Consider the following 18,819-nt stretch of genomic DNA (forward strand, 5'->3'; position numbering starts at 1 on the left):
TGTGTAGCAGAGCTGTATGTGTAACCTGCATGTAGCAGAGCTGTGTACTGTGTAGCAGAGCTGTATGTGTAACCTGCATGTAGCAGAGCTGTGTACTGTGTAGCAGAGCTGTATGTGTAACCTGCATGTAGCAGAGCTGGTTACTGTGTAGTAGAGCTGTATGTGTAACCTGGATGTAGCAGTGCTGTGTACTGTGTAGCAGATCTGTATGTGTACCCTGCATGTAGCAGAGCTGTGTACTGTGTAGCAGTGCTGTATGTGTAACCTGCATGTAGCAGAGCTGTATGTGTAACCTGCATGTAGGAGAGTTGTATGTGTAACCTGCATGTAGCAGAGCTGTGTACTGTGTAGCAGAGCTGTATGTGTAACCTGCATGTAGCAGTGCTGTGTACTGTGTAGCAGAGCTGTATGTGTAACCTGCATGTAGCAGAGCTGTATGTGTAACCTGCATGTAGCAGTGCTGTGTACTGTGTAGCAGAGCTGTATGTGTAACCTGCATGTAGCAGGGCTGTGTACTGTGTAGCAGAGCTGTATATGTAACCTGCATGTAGCAGAGCTGTATGTGTAACCTGCATGTAGCAGAGCTGTATGTGTATCCTGCATGTAGCAGAGCTGTGTACTGTGTAGCAGAGCTGTATGTGTAACCTGCATGTAGCAGAGCTGTATGTGTAACCTGCATGTTTCAAAACTGTGTACTGTGTAGCAGAGCTGTATGTGTAACCTGCATGTAGCAGTGCTGTGTACTGTGTAGCAGAGCTGTATGTGTAACCTGCATGTAGCAGGGCTGTGTACTGTGTAGCAGAGCTGTATGTGTAACCTGCATGTAGCAGAGCTGTATGTGTAACCTGCATGTAGCAGAGCTGTATGTGTATCCTGCATGTAGCAGAGCTGTGTACTGTGTAGCAGAGCTGTATGTTTAACCTGCATGTAGCAGAGCTGTATGTGTAACCTGCATGTAGCAGGGCTGTGTACTGTGTTGCAGAGCTGTATGTGTAACCTGCATGTAGCAGAGCTGTATGTGTAACCTGCATGTAGCAGTGCTGTGTACTGTGTAGCAGAGCTGTATGTGTAACCTGCATGTAGCAGTGCTGTGTACTGTGTTGCAGAGCTGTATGTGTAACCTGCATGTAGCAGAGCTGTATGTGTAACCTGCATGTAGCAGAGCTGTGTACTGTGTAGCAGAGCTGTATGTGTAACCTGCATGTAGCAGAGCTGTGTACTGTGTAGCAGAGCTGTATGTGTAACCTGCATGTAGCAGAGCTGTGTACTGTGTAGCAGAGCTGTATGTGTAACCTGCATGTAGCAGAGCTGGTTACTGTGTAGTAGAGCTGTATGTGTAACCTGGATGTAGCAGTGCTGTGTACTGTGTAGCAGATCTGTATGTGTACCCTGCATGTAGCAGAGCTGTGTACTGTGTAGCAGTGCTGTAGCAGAGCTGTGTACTGTGTAGCAGAGCTGTATGTGTGACCTGCATGTAGCAGAGCTGTATGTGTAACCTGCATGTAGCAGTGCTGTGTACTGTGTAGCAGAGCTGTATGTGTAACCTGCATGTAGCAGGGCTGTGTACTGTGTAGCAGAGCTGTATGTGTAACCTGCATGTAGCAGAGCTGTATGTGTAACCTGCATGTAGCAGAGCTGTATGTGTATCCTGCATGTAGCAGAGCTGTGTACTGTGAAGCAGAGCTGTATGTGTAACCTGCATGTAGCAGAGCTGTATGTGTAACCTGCATGTAGCAGTGCTGTGTACTGTGTAGCAGATCTGTATGTGTACCCTGCATGTAGCAGAGCTGTGTACTGTGTAGCAGAGCTGTATGTGTGACCTGCATGTAGCAGAGCTGTATGTGTAACCTGCATGTAGCAGTGCTGTGTACTGTGTAGCAGAGCTGTATGTGTAACCTGCATGTAGCAGGGCTGTGTACTGTGTAGCAGAGCTGTATGTGTAACCTGCATGTAGCAGAGCTGTATGTGTAACCTGCATGTAGCAGAGCTGTATGTGTATCCTGCATGTAGCAGAGCTGTGTACTGTGAAGCAGAGCTGTATGTGTAAATTGTATGTAGCAGAGCTGTGTACTGTGTAGCAGAGCTGTATGTGTACCCTGCATGTAGCAGAGCTGTGTACTGTGTAGCAGAGCTGTATGTGTAACCTGCATGTAGCAAAACTGTGTACTGTGTAGCAGAGCTGTATGTGTAACCTGCATGTAGCAGTGCTGTGTACTGTGTAGCAGAGCTGTATGTGTAACCTGCATGTAGCAGGGCTGTGTACTGTGTAGCAGAGCTGTATGTGTAACCTGCATGTAGCAGAGCTGTATGTGTAACCTGCATGTAGCAGAGCTGTATGTGTATCCTGCATGTAGCAGAGCTGTGTACTGTGTAGCAGAGCTGTATGTTTAACCTGCATGTAGCAGAGCTGTATGTGTAACCTGCATGTAGCAGAGCTGTGTACTGTGTAGCAGAGCTGTATGTGTAACCTGCATGTAGCAGAGCTGTATGTGTAACCTGCATGTAGCAGAGCTGTGTACTGTGTAGCAGAGCTGTATGTGTAACCTGCATGTAGCAGAGCTGTGTACTGTGTAGCAGAGCTGTATGTATAACCTGCATGTAGCAGAGCTGTATGTGTAACCTGCATGTAGCAGAGCTGTGTACTGTGTAGCAGAGCTGTATGTGTAACCTGCATGTAGCAGAGCTGTGTACTGTGTAGCAGAGCTGTATGTGTAACCTGCATGTAGCAGAGCTGTGTACTGTGTAGCAGAGCTGTATGTGTAACCTGCATGTAGCAGAGCTGGTTACTGTGTAGTAGAGCTGTATGTGTAACCTGGATGTAGCAGTGCTGTGTACTGTGTAGCAGATCTGTATGTGTACCCTGCATGTAGCAGAGCTGTGTACTGTGTAGCAGTGCTGTATGTGTAACCTGCATGTAGCAGAGCTGTATGTGTAACCTGCATGTAGGAGAGTTGTATGTGTAACCTGCATGTAGCAGAGCTGTGTACTGTGTAGCAGAGCTGTATGTGTAACCTGCATGTAGCAGTGCTGTGTACTGTGTAGCAGAGCTGTATGTGTAACCTGCATGTAGCAGAGCTGTATGTGTAACCTGCATGTAGCAGTGCTGTGTACTGTGTAGCAGAGCTGTATGTGTAACCTGCATGTAGCAGGGCTGTGTACTGTGTAGCAGAGCTGTATATGTAACCTGCATGTAGCAGAGCTGTATGTGTAACCTGCATGTAGCAGAGCTGTATGTGTATCCTGCATGTAGCAGAGCTGTGTACTGTGTAGCAGAGCTGTATGTGTAACCTGCATGTAGCAGAGCTGTATGTGTAACCTGCATGTAGCAAAACTGTGTACTGTGTAGCAGAGCTGTATGTGTAACCTGCATGTAGCAGTGCTGTGTACTGTGTAGCAGAGCTGTATGTGTAACCTGCATGTAGCAGGGCTGTGTACTGTGTAGCAGAGCTGTATGTGTAACCTGCATGTAGCAGAGCTGTATGTGTAACCTGCATGTAGCAGAGCTGTATGTGTACCCTGCATGTAGCAGAGCTGTGTACTGTGTAGCAGAGCTGTATGTTTAACCTGCATGTAGCAGAGCTGTATGTGTAACCTGCATGTAGCAGTGCTGTGTACTGTGTTGCAGAGCTGTATGTGTAACCTGCATGTAGCAGAGCTGTATGTGTAACCTGCATGTAGCAGAGCTGTGTACTGTGTAGCAGAGCTGTATGTGTAACCTGCATGTAGCAGTGCTGTGTACTGTGTTGCAGAGCTGTATGTGTAACCTGCATGTAGCAGAGCTGTATGTGTAACCTGCATGTAGCAGAGCTGTGTACTGTGTAGCAGAGCTGTATGTGTAACCTGCATGTAGCAGAGCTGTGTACTGTGTAGCAGAGCTGTATGTGTAACCTGCATGTAGGAGAGTTGTATGTGTAACCTGCATGTAGCAGAGCTGTGTACTGTGTAGCTGAGCTGTATGTGTAACCTGAATGTAGCAGAGCTGTGTACTGTGTAGCAGAGCTGTATGTGTAACCTGCATGTAGCAGAGCTGTGTACTGTGTAGCAGAGCTGTATGTGTAACCTGCATGTAGCAGAGCTGGTTACTGTGTAGTAGAGCTGTATGTGTAACCTGGATGTAGCAGTGCTGTGTACTGTGTAGCAGATCTGTATGTGTACCCTGCATGTAGCAGAGCTGTGTACTGTGTAGCAGTGCTGTATGTGTAACCTGCATGTAGCAGAGCTGTATGTGTAACCTGCATGTAGGAGAGTTGTATGTGTAACCTGCATGTAGCAGAGCTGTGTACTGTGTAGCAGAGCTGTATGTGTAACCTGCATGTAGCAGTGCTGTGTACTGTGTAGCAGATCTGTATGTGTACCCTGCATGTAGCAGAGCTGTGTACTGTGTAGCAGAGCTGTATGTGTGACCTGCATGTAGCAGAGCTGTATGTGTAACCTGCATGTAGCAGTGCTGTGTACTGTGTAGCAGAGCTGTATGTGTAACCTGCATGTAGCAGGGCTGTGTACTGTGTAGCAGAGCTGTATGTGTAACCTGCATGTAGCAGAGCTGTATGTGTAACCTGCATGTAGCAGAGCTGTATGTGTATCCTGCATGTAGCAGAGCTGTGTACTGTGAAGCAGAGCTGTATGTGTAACCTGCATGTAGCAGAGCTGTATGTGTAACCTGCATGTAGCAGTGCTGTGTACTGTGTTGCAGAGCTGTATGTGTAACCTGCATGTAGCAGAGCTGTGTACTGTGTAGCAGAGCTGTATGTGTAACCTGCATGTAGCAGAGCTGTGTACTGTGTAGCAGAGCTGTATGTGTAACCTGCATGTAGCAGAGCTGTGTACTGTGTAGCAGAGCTGTATGTGTAACCTGCATGTAGGAGAGTTGTATGTGTAACCTGCATGTAGCAGAGCTGTGTACTGTGTAGCTAAGCTGTATGTGTAACCTGAATGTAGCAGAGCTGTGTACTGTGTAGCAGAGCTGTATGTGTAACCTGCATGTAGCAGAGCTGTGTACTTTGTAGCAGAGCTGTATGTGTAACCTGCATGTAGCAGAGCTGGTTACTGTGTAGTAGAGCTGTATGTGTAACCTGGATGTAGCAGTGCTGTGTACTGTGTAGCAGATCTGTATGTGTACCCTGCATGTAGCAGAGCTGTGTACTGTGAAGCAGTGCTGTATGTGTAACCTGCATGTAGCAGAGCTGTGTACTGTGTTACAGAGATGTGTGTGTAACCTGGGAACTATAAAAAAGTGTAAAAAAAATAATAATAATTAGATCACCCCCCTTTTCCCAAAATGAAAATAAAAGAACTGAAAAAATACACATCATGGGTGTCGCAATGTATAAAATCACCCATTGTATAAAAATATATTCCCCATACGGCAAACAGCAAAACAGAAAAAAAAAGAGTCCAAATGTCCGATTCGTCGTTTTTGGTCGCTTCATTTGCTACAATTTTTTTTTATAAAAAGTGATCAAAAAGTCTTAAACACCCCAGAATGGTATGAGTGAAAAGTTCAGATTGCCCTGCAAAAAATGAGCCCCACCCAGCTCCGTAAACATAATTACAAAAAAGTTATAGGGGTTAAAATAAAAAATAAATAAATCAGATTTTGGAAATGTCCTGTCACTCCGAGTTACTCAGAATTGGTAGCCCTAATTAATAAATACATGCAACATGAATGTATATATGCCGCTTCACACAAAACTAGATCACAAGTGTTAGGCCTCTTACACATAAACGTTGTTGGTCGATTCCGTGCATTAGGGACAGCAATTTGCAGTCCCCAATGCACGGGCAACGTGCGTGCAGCGGCTGGGACAGATCCAGACTTATTCAACTTGAATAGGTCAGTGAGCATGTTCTACTTTTTTGCTGTGCGGTGGGACGGCCAGAAACACCACGGAAGCACTCTGTAGTGCTTCTATGGGGATCCGATCCGTGTTTCCGTTCCGTTCAAGTGAATGGGTCGACATCACGGATGCGGGATGCACACGGCTGGTGCCCTGTGTATTGCGGAACCGCCGTATGTGGTCCACAATACAACCACAGGCACACAGCGGCCATGTGCAAGAGGCCTTACAAAGATGGGATTTATGGTGCACATCCTCTTATGCTTCCCATATTCCACAGATTTATATCACACAGCTACAGTACTTACAGTTGTGCTGATAAGTTTACATACCCTTGCAGAACTTATGATTTCTTAAAGGGGTATTCTCATCTTCACTTTTTTATACTTGCCTTTCTTGAGCGCGACGTTCACTTCCTGGATTCTTCTCCCGGCCGGGCCGTGCTTGCGCAGAAGACTGAAGATTTTCTCCCGGCCGGGGCGCTCAATGTCCTGAACGCGCACGCCGCCGCGCATGTGCCATGGTGACTTATTCCTGGCCTGTATAGTATAGAGTCGGTGTGCGCGTTCGCGGCTCTTTACTATACTGGCCAGGAAGAAGTCATCATGGCGCATGCGCGGCGTCATGCGTGTTCAGGACATTGCGCGGCCCGGTGGGATTCAACAGGAGAGGTGGCCGTAACCAGGGGAGACCAAAGACAACATCAGGTAAGAGGTGACTTATTTTCTAAAAAAGGGTGGGAATTGGGTAATAAAATGTATTTAGAAAAATGATCACTGTCAAATCATTAACAGATTTAACAGTGATCAATATGATGGGAATACCCCTTTAACCATTGTTCAGAGAATATGAATGATAACACGGACACTTGTCTCTCGCTCATGGTTAGTGGTCGGCTGAAGCCATTTATATCAAACAACTGTGTTTACTCTTTATAAATCATAATCACAACACAAACTCCCCAAATGACCCTGATCAGAAGTTTACACACCCCAGTTCTTAATACCATGTATTGCCCCCTTTAATATCAATGACAGCTTGAAGTCTTTTGTGGTAGTTGTGGATGAGGCTCTTTATTTTCTCAGATGGTAAAACTGCCGATTCTTCCTGTTGAAAAAAAAAAAGCAATTCCACCACAGTTTTACAGGATTTTTATTTACGACATTCGATGTGCGATAAAACTGACTTACTTTTATTCTACAGGTCAGATCGAATCCGGCGATACCTTATATGTATAGTTTTTCTTGCGTTTTAATAGTGATAAAAAAATAAAATAAAAATCTGATTAATTTTTTTGTCGCCATATTTTGAGCCCTATAACTTTTTAGCAATTATGTGTACGGAGCTGGGTGGGGGCTCATTATTTGAGGGGCAATCTGAACTTTTCACTGATACCATTCTGGGGTGTTTAAGACTTTTTGATCACTTTTTATTTAAATTTTTGTAGCAAATGAAGCGACCAAAAACGGCGAATCGGACATTTGGACTCTTTTTTTTTTCTGTTTTGCTGTTTGCCGTATGGGGAATATATTTTTATACAATGGGTGTTTATACACATTGTGAAACCCATGATGTGTATTTTTTTAGTTCTTTTATTTTCATTTTGGGAAAAGGGGGGTGATCTGAATTTTTATGTTTTTTTTTTACACTTTTTTATAGTTCCCAGGTTACACACACATCTCTGTAACACAGTACACAGCCCTGCTACATGCGGTTAGACACACTGCTCTATATACACAGTACACAGCTCTGCTACATGCAGGTTACACATACAGCTCTGCTACACAGTACACAGCTCTGCTACATGCAGGGTACACATACAGATCTGCTACACAGTACACAGCACTGCTACATGCAGGTTACACATACAGCTCTGCTACACAGTACACAGCTCTGCTACAGCCAGGGTACACATACAGCTCTGCTACATGCAGGTTGCACATACAGCTCTACTACACAGTACACAGCACTGCTACATGCAGGTTAAACATACAGCTCTGCTACATGCAGGTTACACATACAGCTCTGCTACACAGTACACAGCTCTGCTACATGCAGGGTACACATACAGATCTGCTACACAGTACACAGCACTGCTACATGCAGGTTACACATACATCTCTACTACACAGTACACGGCACTGCTACAGCCAGAGTACACATACTGCTCTGCTACATGCAGGTTACACATACAGCTCTGCTACACAGTACACAGAAACATAGAAACATAGAAACATAGAAACATAGAATGTGTCTGCAGATAAGAACCATTTGGCTCATCTAGTCTGCCCAATATACTGAATACTATGGATAGCCCCCGGCCCTATCTTATATGAAGGATGGCCTTATGCCTATCCCATGCATGCTTAAACCCCTTCACTGTATTTGCAGATACCACTTCTGCAGGAAGGCTATTCCATGCATCCACTACTCTCTCAGTAAAGTAATACTTCCTTATATTACTTTTAAACCTTTGCCCCTCTAATTTAAAACTGTGTCCTCTTGTGGTAGTTTTTCTTCTTTTAAATATGCTCTCTTCCTTTACCGAGTTGATTCCCTTTATGTATTTAAAAGTTTCTATCATATCCCCTCTGTCTCTTCTTTCTTCCAAGCTATACATATTAAGGTCCTTTAACCTTTCCTGGTAAGTTTTATCCTGCAATCCATGTACTAGTTTAGTAGCTCTTCTCTGAACTCTCTCTAGAGTATCTATATCCTTCTGGAGATATGGCCTCCAGTACTGCGCACAATACTCCAAGTGAGGTCTCACCAGTGTTCTGTACAGCGGCATAAGCACTTCACTCTTTCTACTGCTTATACCTCTCCCTATACATCCAAGCATTCTGCTGGCATTTCGTGCTGCTCTATTACATTGTCTTCCCACCTTTAAGTCTTCTGAAATAATTACTCCTAAATCCCTTTCCTCAGATACTGAGGTCAGGACTGTGTCAAATATTCTATATTCTGCCCTTGGGTTTTTACGCCCCAGGTGCATTATCTTGCACTTATCCACATTAAATTTCAGTTTCCAGAGTTCTGACCATTCTTCTAGTTTTCCTAAATCCTTTTCCATTTGGCGTTTCCCACAGCACTGCTACATGCAGGTTAAACATACAGCTCTACTACATGCAGGTTACACATACAGCTCTGCTACACAGTACACAGCCTGCTACATGCAGGTTACACATACAGCTCTGTTACATGCAGGTTACACATACAGCTCTGCTACACAGTACACAGCTCTGCTACATGCAGGTTACACATACAGCTCTGCTACACAGTACACAGCACTGCTACATGCAGGTTATACATACAGCTCTGCTACAGCCAGGGTACACATACAGCACTGCTACATGCAGGTTATACATACAGCTCTGCTACACAGTTCGCAGCTCTGCTACATGCAAGTTACACATACAGCTCTGCTACACAGTACACAGCACTGCTACATGCAGGTTACACATACAGCTCTGCTACACAGTACACAGCTCTGCTACATGCAGGTTACACATACAGCTCTGCTACACAGTACACAGCCTGCTACATGCAGGTTACACATACAGCTCTGTTACATGCAGGTTACACATACAGCTCTGCTACACAGTACACAGCTCTGCTACATGCAGGTTACACATACAGCTCTGCTACACAGTACACAGCACTGCTACATGCAGGTTATACATACAGCTCTGCTACACAGTACACAGCTCTGCTACAGCCAGGGTACACATACAGCACTGCTACATGCAGGTTATACATACAGCTCTGCTACACAGTTCGCAGCACTGCTACATGCAGGTTAAACATACAGCTCTGCTACATGCAGTTTACACATACAGCTCTGCTACACAGTACACAGCTCTGCTACATGCAGGTTAGACATACAGCTCTGCTATATACAGGTTACACATACAGCCCTGCTACACAGTACACAGCTCTGCTACATGCAGGTTACACATACAGCTCTGCTACACAGTACACAGCAATGCTACATGCAGGTTACACATACAGCTCTGCTACATGCAGTTTACACATACAGCTCTTCTACACAGTACACAGCTCTGCTACATGCAGGGTACACATACAGCTCTGCTACACAGTACACAGCTCTGCTACATCCAGGGTACACATACAGCTCTGCTACATGCAGGTTACACATACAGCTCTGCTACACAATACACAGCACTGCTACATGCAGGTTACACATACAGCTCTGCTACACAGTACACAGCACTGCTACATGCAGGTTACACATACAGCTCTGCTACATGCAGATTACACATACATCTCTGCTACACAGTACACAGCTCTACTACATGCAGGTTACACATACAGCTCTGCTACATGCAGGTTACACATACAGCTCTGCTACACAGTACACAGCACTGCTACATGCAGGTTACACATACACCTCTGCTACATGCAGGTTACACATACAGCTCTGCTACACAGTACACAGCTCTGCTACATGCAGGTTACACCAACAGCTCTGCTTCATGCAGGTTACACATACAGCTCTGCTTCATGCAGGTTACACATACAGCTCTGCTGCATGCAGGTTACACATACAGCTCTGCTACACAGTACACAGCCCTGCTACATGCAGGTTACACATACAGCTCTGTTACACAGTACACAGCACTGCTACATGCAGGTTACACATACAGCTCTGCTACACAGTACACAGCTCTGCTACATGCAGGTTACACATACAGCTCTGCTACATGCAGGTTACAAATACAGCTCTGCTACACAGTACACAGCTGTGCTACATGCAGGTTACACATACAGCTCTGTTACATGCAGGTTACACATACAGCTCTGCTACACAGTACACAGCTCTGCTACATGCAGATTACACATACAGCTCTGCTACACAGTACACAGCACTGCTACATGCAGGTTATACATACAGCTCTGCTACACAGTACACAGCTCTGCTACAGCCAGGGTACACATACAGCACTGCTACATGCAGGTTATACATACAGCTCTGCTACACAGTTCGCAGCACTGCTACATGCAGGTTAAACATACAGCTCTGCTACATGCAGTTTACACATACAGCTCTGCTACACAGTACACAGCTCTGCTACATGCAGGTTACACATACAGCTCTGCTACACAGTACACAGCTCTGCTACATGCAGGTTACAAATACAGCTCTGCTACATGCAGGTTACACATACAGCTCTGCTACACAGTACACAGCACTGCTACATGCAGGTTACACATACACCTCTGCTACATGCAGGTTACACATACAGCTCTGCTACACAGTACACAGCTCTGCTACATGCAGGTTACACCAACAGCTCTGCTTCATGCAGGTTACACATACAGCTCTGCTTCATGCAGGTTACACATACAGCTCTGCTGCATGCAGGTTACACATACAGCTCTGCTACACAGTACACAGCCCTGCTACATGCAGGTTACACATACAGCTCTGCTACACAGTACACAGCACTGCTACATGCAGGTTACACATACAGCTCTGCTACACAGTACACAGCTCTGCTACATGCAGGTTACACATACAGCTCTGCTACATGCAGGTTACAAATACAGCTCTGCTACACAGTACACAGCTGTGCTACATGCAGGTTACACATACAGCTCTGCTACACAGTACACAGCTCTGCTACATGCAGGTTACACATACAGCTCTGTTACATGCAGGTTACACATACAGCTCTGCTACACAGTACACAGCTCTGCTACATGCAGGTTACACATACAGCTCTGCTACACAGTACACAGCACTGCTACATGCAGGTTATACATACAGCTCTGCTACACAGTACACAGCTCTGCTACAGCCAGGGTACACATACAGCACTGCTACATGCAGGTTATACATACAGCTCTGCTACACAGTTCGCAGCACTGCTACATGCAGGTTAAACATACAGCTCTGCTACATGCAGTTTACACATACAGCTCTGCTACACAGTACACAGCACTGCTACATGCAGGTTACACATACAGCTCTGCTACACAGTACACAGCTCTGCTACATGCAGGTTACACATACAGCTCTGCTACATGCAGGTTACAAATACAGCTCTGCTACACAGTACACAGCTGTGCTACATGCAGGTTACACATACAGCTCTGCTACACAGTACACAGCCTGCTACATGCAGGTTACACATACAGCTCTGTTACATGCAGGTTACACATACAGCTCTGCTACACAGTACACAGCTCTGCTACATGCAGGTTACACATACAGCTCTGCTACACAGTACACAGCACTGCTACATGCAGGTTATACATACAGCTCTGCTACACAGTACACAGCTCTGCTACAGCCAGGGTACACATACAGCACTGCTACATGCAGGTTATACATACAGCTCTGCTACACAGTTCGCAGCACTGCTACATGCAGGTTAAACATACAGCTCTGCTACATGCAGTTTACACATACAGCTCTGCTACACAGTACACAGCTCTGCTACATGCAGGTTAGACATACAGCTCTGCTATATACAGGTTACACATACAGCCCTGCTACACAGTACACAGCTCTGCTACATGCAGGTTACACATACAGCTCTGCTACACAGTACACAGCAATGCTACATGCAGGTTACACATACAGCTCTGCTACATGCAGTTTACACATACAGCTCTTCTACACAGTACACAGCTCTGCTACATGCAGGGTACACATACAGCTCTGCTACACAGTACACAGCTCTGCTACATCCAGGGTACACATACAGCTCTGCTACATGCAGGTTACACATACAGCTCTGCTACACAATACACAGCACTGCTACATGCAGGTTACACATACAGCTCTGCTACACAGTACACAGCACTGCTACATGCAGGTTACACATACAGCTCTGCTACATGCAGATTACACATACATCTCTGCTACACAGTACACAGCTCTACTACATGCAGGTTACAAATACAGCTCTGCTACATGCAGGTTACACATACAGCTCTGCTACACAGTACACAGCACTGCTACATGCAGGTTACACATACACCTCTGCTACATGCAGGTTACACATACAGCTCTGCTACACAGTACACAGCTCTGCTACATGCAGGTTACACCAACAGCTCTGCTTCATGCAGGTTACACATACAGCTCTGCTTCATGCAGGTTACACATACAGCTCTGCTGCATGCAGGTTACACATACAGCTCTGCTACACAGTACACAGCCCTGCTACATGCAGGTTACACATACAGCTCTGTTACACAGTACACAGCACTGCTACATGCAGGTTACACATACAGCTCTGCTACACAGTACACAGCTCTGCTACATGCAGGTTACACATACAGCTCTGCTACATGCAGGTTACAAATACAGCTCTGCTACACAGTACACAGCTGTGCTACATGCAGGTTACACATACAGCTCTGCTACACAGTACACAGCCTGCTACATGCAGGTTACACATACAGCTCTGTTACATGCAGGTTACACATACAGCTCTGCTACACAGTACACAGCTCTGCTACATGCAGGTTACACATACAGCTCTGCTACACAGTACACAGCACTGCTACATGCAGGTTATACATACAGCTCTGCTACACAGTACACAGCTCTGCTACAGCCAGGGTACACATACAGCACTGCTACATGCAGGTTATACATACAGCTCTGCTACACAGTTCGCAGCACTGCTACATGCAGGTTAAACATACAGCTCTGCTACATGCAGTTTACACATACAGCTCTGCTACACAGTACACAGCTCTGCTACATGCAGGTTAGACATACAGCTCTGCTATATACAGGTTACACATACAGCCCTGCTACACAGTACACAGCTCTGCTACATGCAGGTTACACATACAGCTCTGCTACACAGTACACAGCAATGCTACATGCAGGTTACACATACAGCTCTGCTACATGCAGTTTACACATACAGCTCTTCTACACAGTACACAGCTCTGCTACATGCAGGTTACACATACAGCTCTGCTACACAGTACACAGCTCTGCTACATCCAGGGTACACATACAGCTCTGCTACATGCAGGTTACACATACAGCTCTGCTACACAATACACAGCACTGCTACATGCAGGTTACACATACAGCTCTGCTACACAGTACACAGCACTGCTACATGCAGGTTACACATACAGCTCTGCTACATGCAGATTACACATACATCTCTGCTACACAGTACACAGCTCTACTACATGCAGGTTACAAATACAGCTCTGCTACATGCAGGTTACACATACAGCTCTGCTACACAGTACACAGCACTGCTACATGCAGGTTACACATACACCTCTGCTACATGCAGGTTACACATACAGCTCTGCTACACAGTACACAGCTCTGCTACATGCAGGTTACACCAACAGCTCTGCTTCATGCAGGTTACACATACAGCTCTGCTTCATGCAGGTTACACATACAGCTCTGCTGCATGCAGGTTACACATACAGCTCTGCTACACAGTACACAGCCCTGCTACATGCAGGTTACACATACAGCTCTGTTACACAGTACACAGCACTGCTACATGCAGGTTACACATACAGCTCTGCTACACAGTACACAGCTCTGCTACATGCAGGTTACACATACAGCTCTGCTACATGCAGGTTACAAATACAGCTCTGCTACACAGTACACAGCTGTGCTACATGCAGGTTACACATACAGCTCTGCTACACAGTACACAGCCTGCTACATGCAGGTTACACATACAGCTCTGTTACATGCAGGTTACACATACAGCTCTGCTACACAGTACACAGCTCTGCTACATGCAGGTTACACATACAGCTCTGCTACACAGTACACAGCACTGCTACATGCAGGTTATACATACAGCTCTGCTACACAGTACACAGCTCTGCTACAGCCAGGGTACACATACAGCACTGCTACATGCAGGTTATACATACAGCTCTGCTACACAGTTCGCAGCACTGCTACATGCAGGTTAAACATACAGCTCTGCTACATGCAGTTTACACATACAGCTCTGCTACACAGTACACAGCTCTGCTACATGCAGGTTACACATACAGCTCTGCTACACAGTACACAGCTCTGCTACATGCAGGTTACAAATACAGCTCTGCTACATGCAGGTTACACATACAGCTCTGCTACACAGTACACAGCACTGCTACATGCAGGTTACACATACACCTCTGCTACATGCAGGTTACACATACAGCTCTGCTACACAGTACACAGCTCTGCTACATGCAGGTTACACCAACAGCTCTGCTTCATGCAGGTTACACATACAGCTCTGCTTCATGCAGGTTACACATACAGCTCTGCTGCATGCAGGTTACACATACAGCTCTGCTACACAGTACACAGCCCTGCTACATGCAGGTTACACATACAGCTCTGCTACACAGTACACAGCACTGCTACATGCAGGTTACACATACAGCTCTGCTACACAGTACACAGCTCTGCTACATGCAGGTTACACATACAGCTCTGCTACATGCAGGATACAAATACAGCTCTGCTACACAGTACACAGCTGTGCTACATGCAGGTTACACATACAGCTCTGCTACACAGTACACAGCCTGCTACATGCAGGTTACACATACAGCTCTGTTACATGCAGGTTACACATACAGCTCTGCTACACAGTACACAGCTCTGCTACATGCAGGTTACACATACAGCTCTGCTACACAGTACACAGCACTGCTACATGCAGGTTATACATACAGCTCTGCTACACAGTACACAGCTCTGCTACAGCCAGGGTACACATACAGCACTGCTACATGCAGGTTATACATACAGCTCTGCTACACAGTTCGCAGCACTGCTACATGCAGGTTAAACATACAGCTCTGCTACATGCAGTTTACACATACAGCTCTGCTACACAGTACACAGCACTGCTACATGCAGGTTACACATACAGCTCTGCTACACAGTACACAGCTCTGCTACATGCAGGTTACACATACAGCTCTGCTACATGCAGGTTACAAATACAGCTCTGCTACACAGTACACAGCTGTGCTACATGCAGGTTACACATACAGCTCTGCTACACAGTACACAGCCTGCTACATGCAGGTTACACATACAGCTCTGTTACATGCAGGTTACACATACAGCTCTGCTACACAGTACACAGCTCTGCTACATGCAGGTTACACATACAGCTCTGCTACACAGTACACAGCACTGCTACATGCAGGTTATACATACAGCTCTGCTACACAGTACACAGCTCTGCTACAGCCAGGGTACACATACAGCACTGCTACATGCAGGTTATACATACAGCTCTGCTACACAGTTCGCAGCACTGCTACATGCAGGTTAAACATACAGCTCTGCTACATGCAGTTTACACATACAGCTCTGCTACACAGTACACAGCTCTGCTACATGCAGGTCAGACATACAGCTCTGCTATATACAGGTTACACATACAGCCCTGCTACACAGTACACAGCTCTGCTACATGCAGGTTACACATACAGCTCTGCTACACAGTACACAGCAATGCTACATGCAGGTTACACATACAGCTCTGCTACATGCAGTTTACACATACAGCTCTTCTACACAGTACACAGCTCTGCTACATGCAGGGTACACATACAGCTCAGCTACACAGTACACAGCTCTGCTACATGCAGGTTACACATACAGCTCTGCTACACAGTACACAGCTCTGCTACATCCAGGGTACACATACAGCTCTGCTACATGCAGGTTACACATACAGCTCTGCTACACAATACACAGCACTGCTACATGCAGGTTACACATACAGCTCTGCTACACAGTACACAGCACTGCTACATGCAGGTTACACATACAGCTCTGCTACATGCAGATTACACATACATCTCTGCTACACAGTACACAGCTCTGCTACATGCAGGTTACAAATACAGCTCTGCTACATGCAGGTTACACATACAGCTCTGCTACACAGTACACAGCACTGCTACATGCAGGTTACACATACAGCTCTGCTACATGCAGGTTACACATACAGCTCTGCTACACAGTACACAGCTCTGCTACATGCAGGTTACACCAACAGCTCTGCTTCATGCAGGTTACACATACAGCTCTGCTTCATGCAGGTTACACATACAGCTCTGCTGCATGCAGGTTACACATACAGCTCTGCTACACAGTACACAGCACTGCTACATGCAGGTTACACATACAGCTCTGCTACACAGTACACAGCTCTGCTACATGCAGGTTACACATACAGCTCTGCTACATGCAGGTTACAAATACAGCTCTGCTACACAGTACACAGCTGTGCTACATGCAGGTTACACATACAGCTCTGCTACATGCAGGTTACAAATACAGCTCTGCTACACAGTACACAGCTCTGCTACATGCAGGGTACACATACAGCTCTGCTACACAGTACACAGCTCTGCTACATGCAAGTTACACATACAGCTCTGCTACACAGTACACAGCACTGCTACATGCAGGTTACACATACAGCTCTGCTACACAGTACACAGCTCTGCTACATGCAGGTTACACATACAGCTCTGCTACACAGTACACCGCTCTGCTACATGCAGGTTACACATACAGCTCTGCTACACAATACACAACACTGCTACATGCAGGTTACACACACATCTCTAGTACAGAGCTCTATTTGATGGCTACAGTTCTGTACACTCTACCAGCTGCTGTGCACATCTGACCCCTCCCACACACGTGACTCGTCACATGGTCATGACATCATCATAGGTCCTTTGCCTGTCCAGCAGCTAGCAGCTCTGTCAGGTGAAGAGTGTGTGTAGTAGGGCATATTTTGAGTTAGGGAGGACGAAGTTTTGGCTGATGTCTGACGGAGTTTTGGCTGATGTCTGACAGAGTTTTGGCTGATGTCTGACGGAGTTTTGGCTGATGTCTGACGGAGTTTTGGCTGATGTCTGACGGAGTTTTGGCTGAGGGACGACAGAGTTTTGGCTGAGGGACGACGGAGTTTTGGCTGAGGGACGACGGAGTTTTGGCTGAGGGACGACGGAGTTTTGGCTGATGTCTGACGGAGTTTTGGCTCTGACGGAGTTTTGGCTGATGTCTGACGGAGTTTTGGCTGAGGGACGACTGAGTTTTGGCTGAGGGACGACTGAGTTTTGGCTGATGTCTGACGGAGTTTTGGCTGATGTCTGACGGAGTTTTGGCTGATGTCTGACGGAGTTTTGGCTGAGGGACGACGGAGTTTTGGCTGATGTCTGACGGAGTTTTGGCTGAGGGACGACGGAGTTTTGGCTGAGGGACGACGGAGTTTTGGCTGAGGGACGACGGAGTTTTGGCTGAGGGACGACGGAGTTTTGGCTGAGGGACGACGGAGTTTTGGCTGAGGGACGACGGAGTTTTGGCTGAGGGACGACGGAGTTTTGGCTGAGGGACGACGGAGTTTTCCCTGAGGGAGGACGGAGTTTTGTATGAGGGAGGACGGAGTTTTGTCTGAGGTCTGATGGAGTTTTGCCTGACGGAGGATGGAGTTGTGGATGATGTCTGATGATGTCCTAATATGTATGCCGTAGTTAGTGTTTGTTTGTCTCTCTCTGAGCTTGTTGGGAGGTTTAGGTCTGCAAAAAAGGATATAATATTATGTTGCTTGTTAGATGTGTGGGCAGGGGTATTTGAGCTGGCTAGGTTGTATAATGAGGAGTAGTATTTACTGAATGTTGCTGCAATTTCGGAGGTGCGGGTTACTTTATTGCTTGTCTGGGTGGTTATTGAGGATATAAAGGATCTTTCCCTACGCTTTTTAATTAAGGCAGTCATTAATTTGCCTCCCTTATTATTCCCGTGAGCGTATATTTCTGTTGGTAATGCAGTACGTTTTTAGCTAGTTTTGTGTTCAATAACAATTTTAGTTGATCACGCAGTTTAGACAGTTTGTTGAGTATGAGGGGTGTGGGGGTTTATTTATGTAGCTTTTCCTGGGACTTGATATGTGATTGGAGATCTAGGATTGCT

Source organism: Bufo bufo, chromosome 2, assembly GCF_905171765.1.
Source record: "Bufo bufo chromosome 2, aBufBuf1.1, whole genome shotgun sequence".
Lineage (NCBI taxonomy): Eukaryota > Metazoa > Chordata > Amphibia > Anura > Bufonidae > Bufo > Bufo bufo.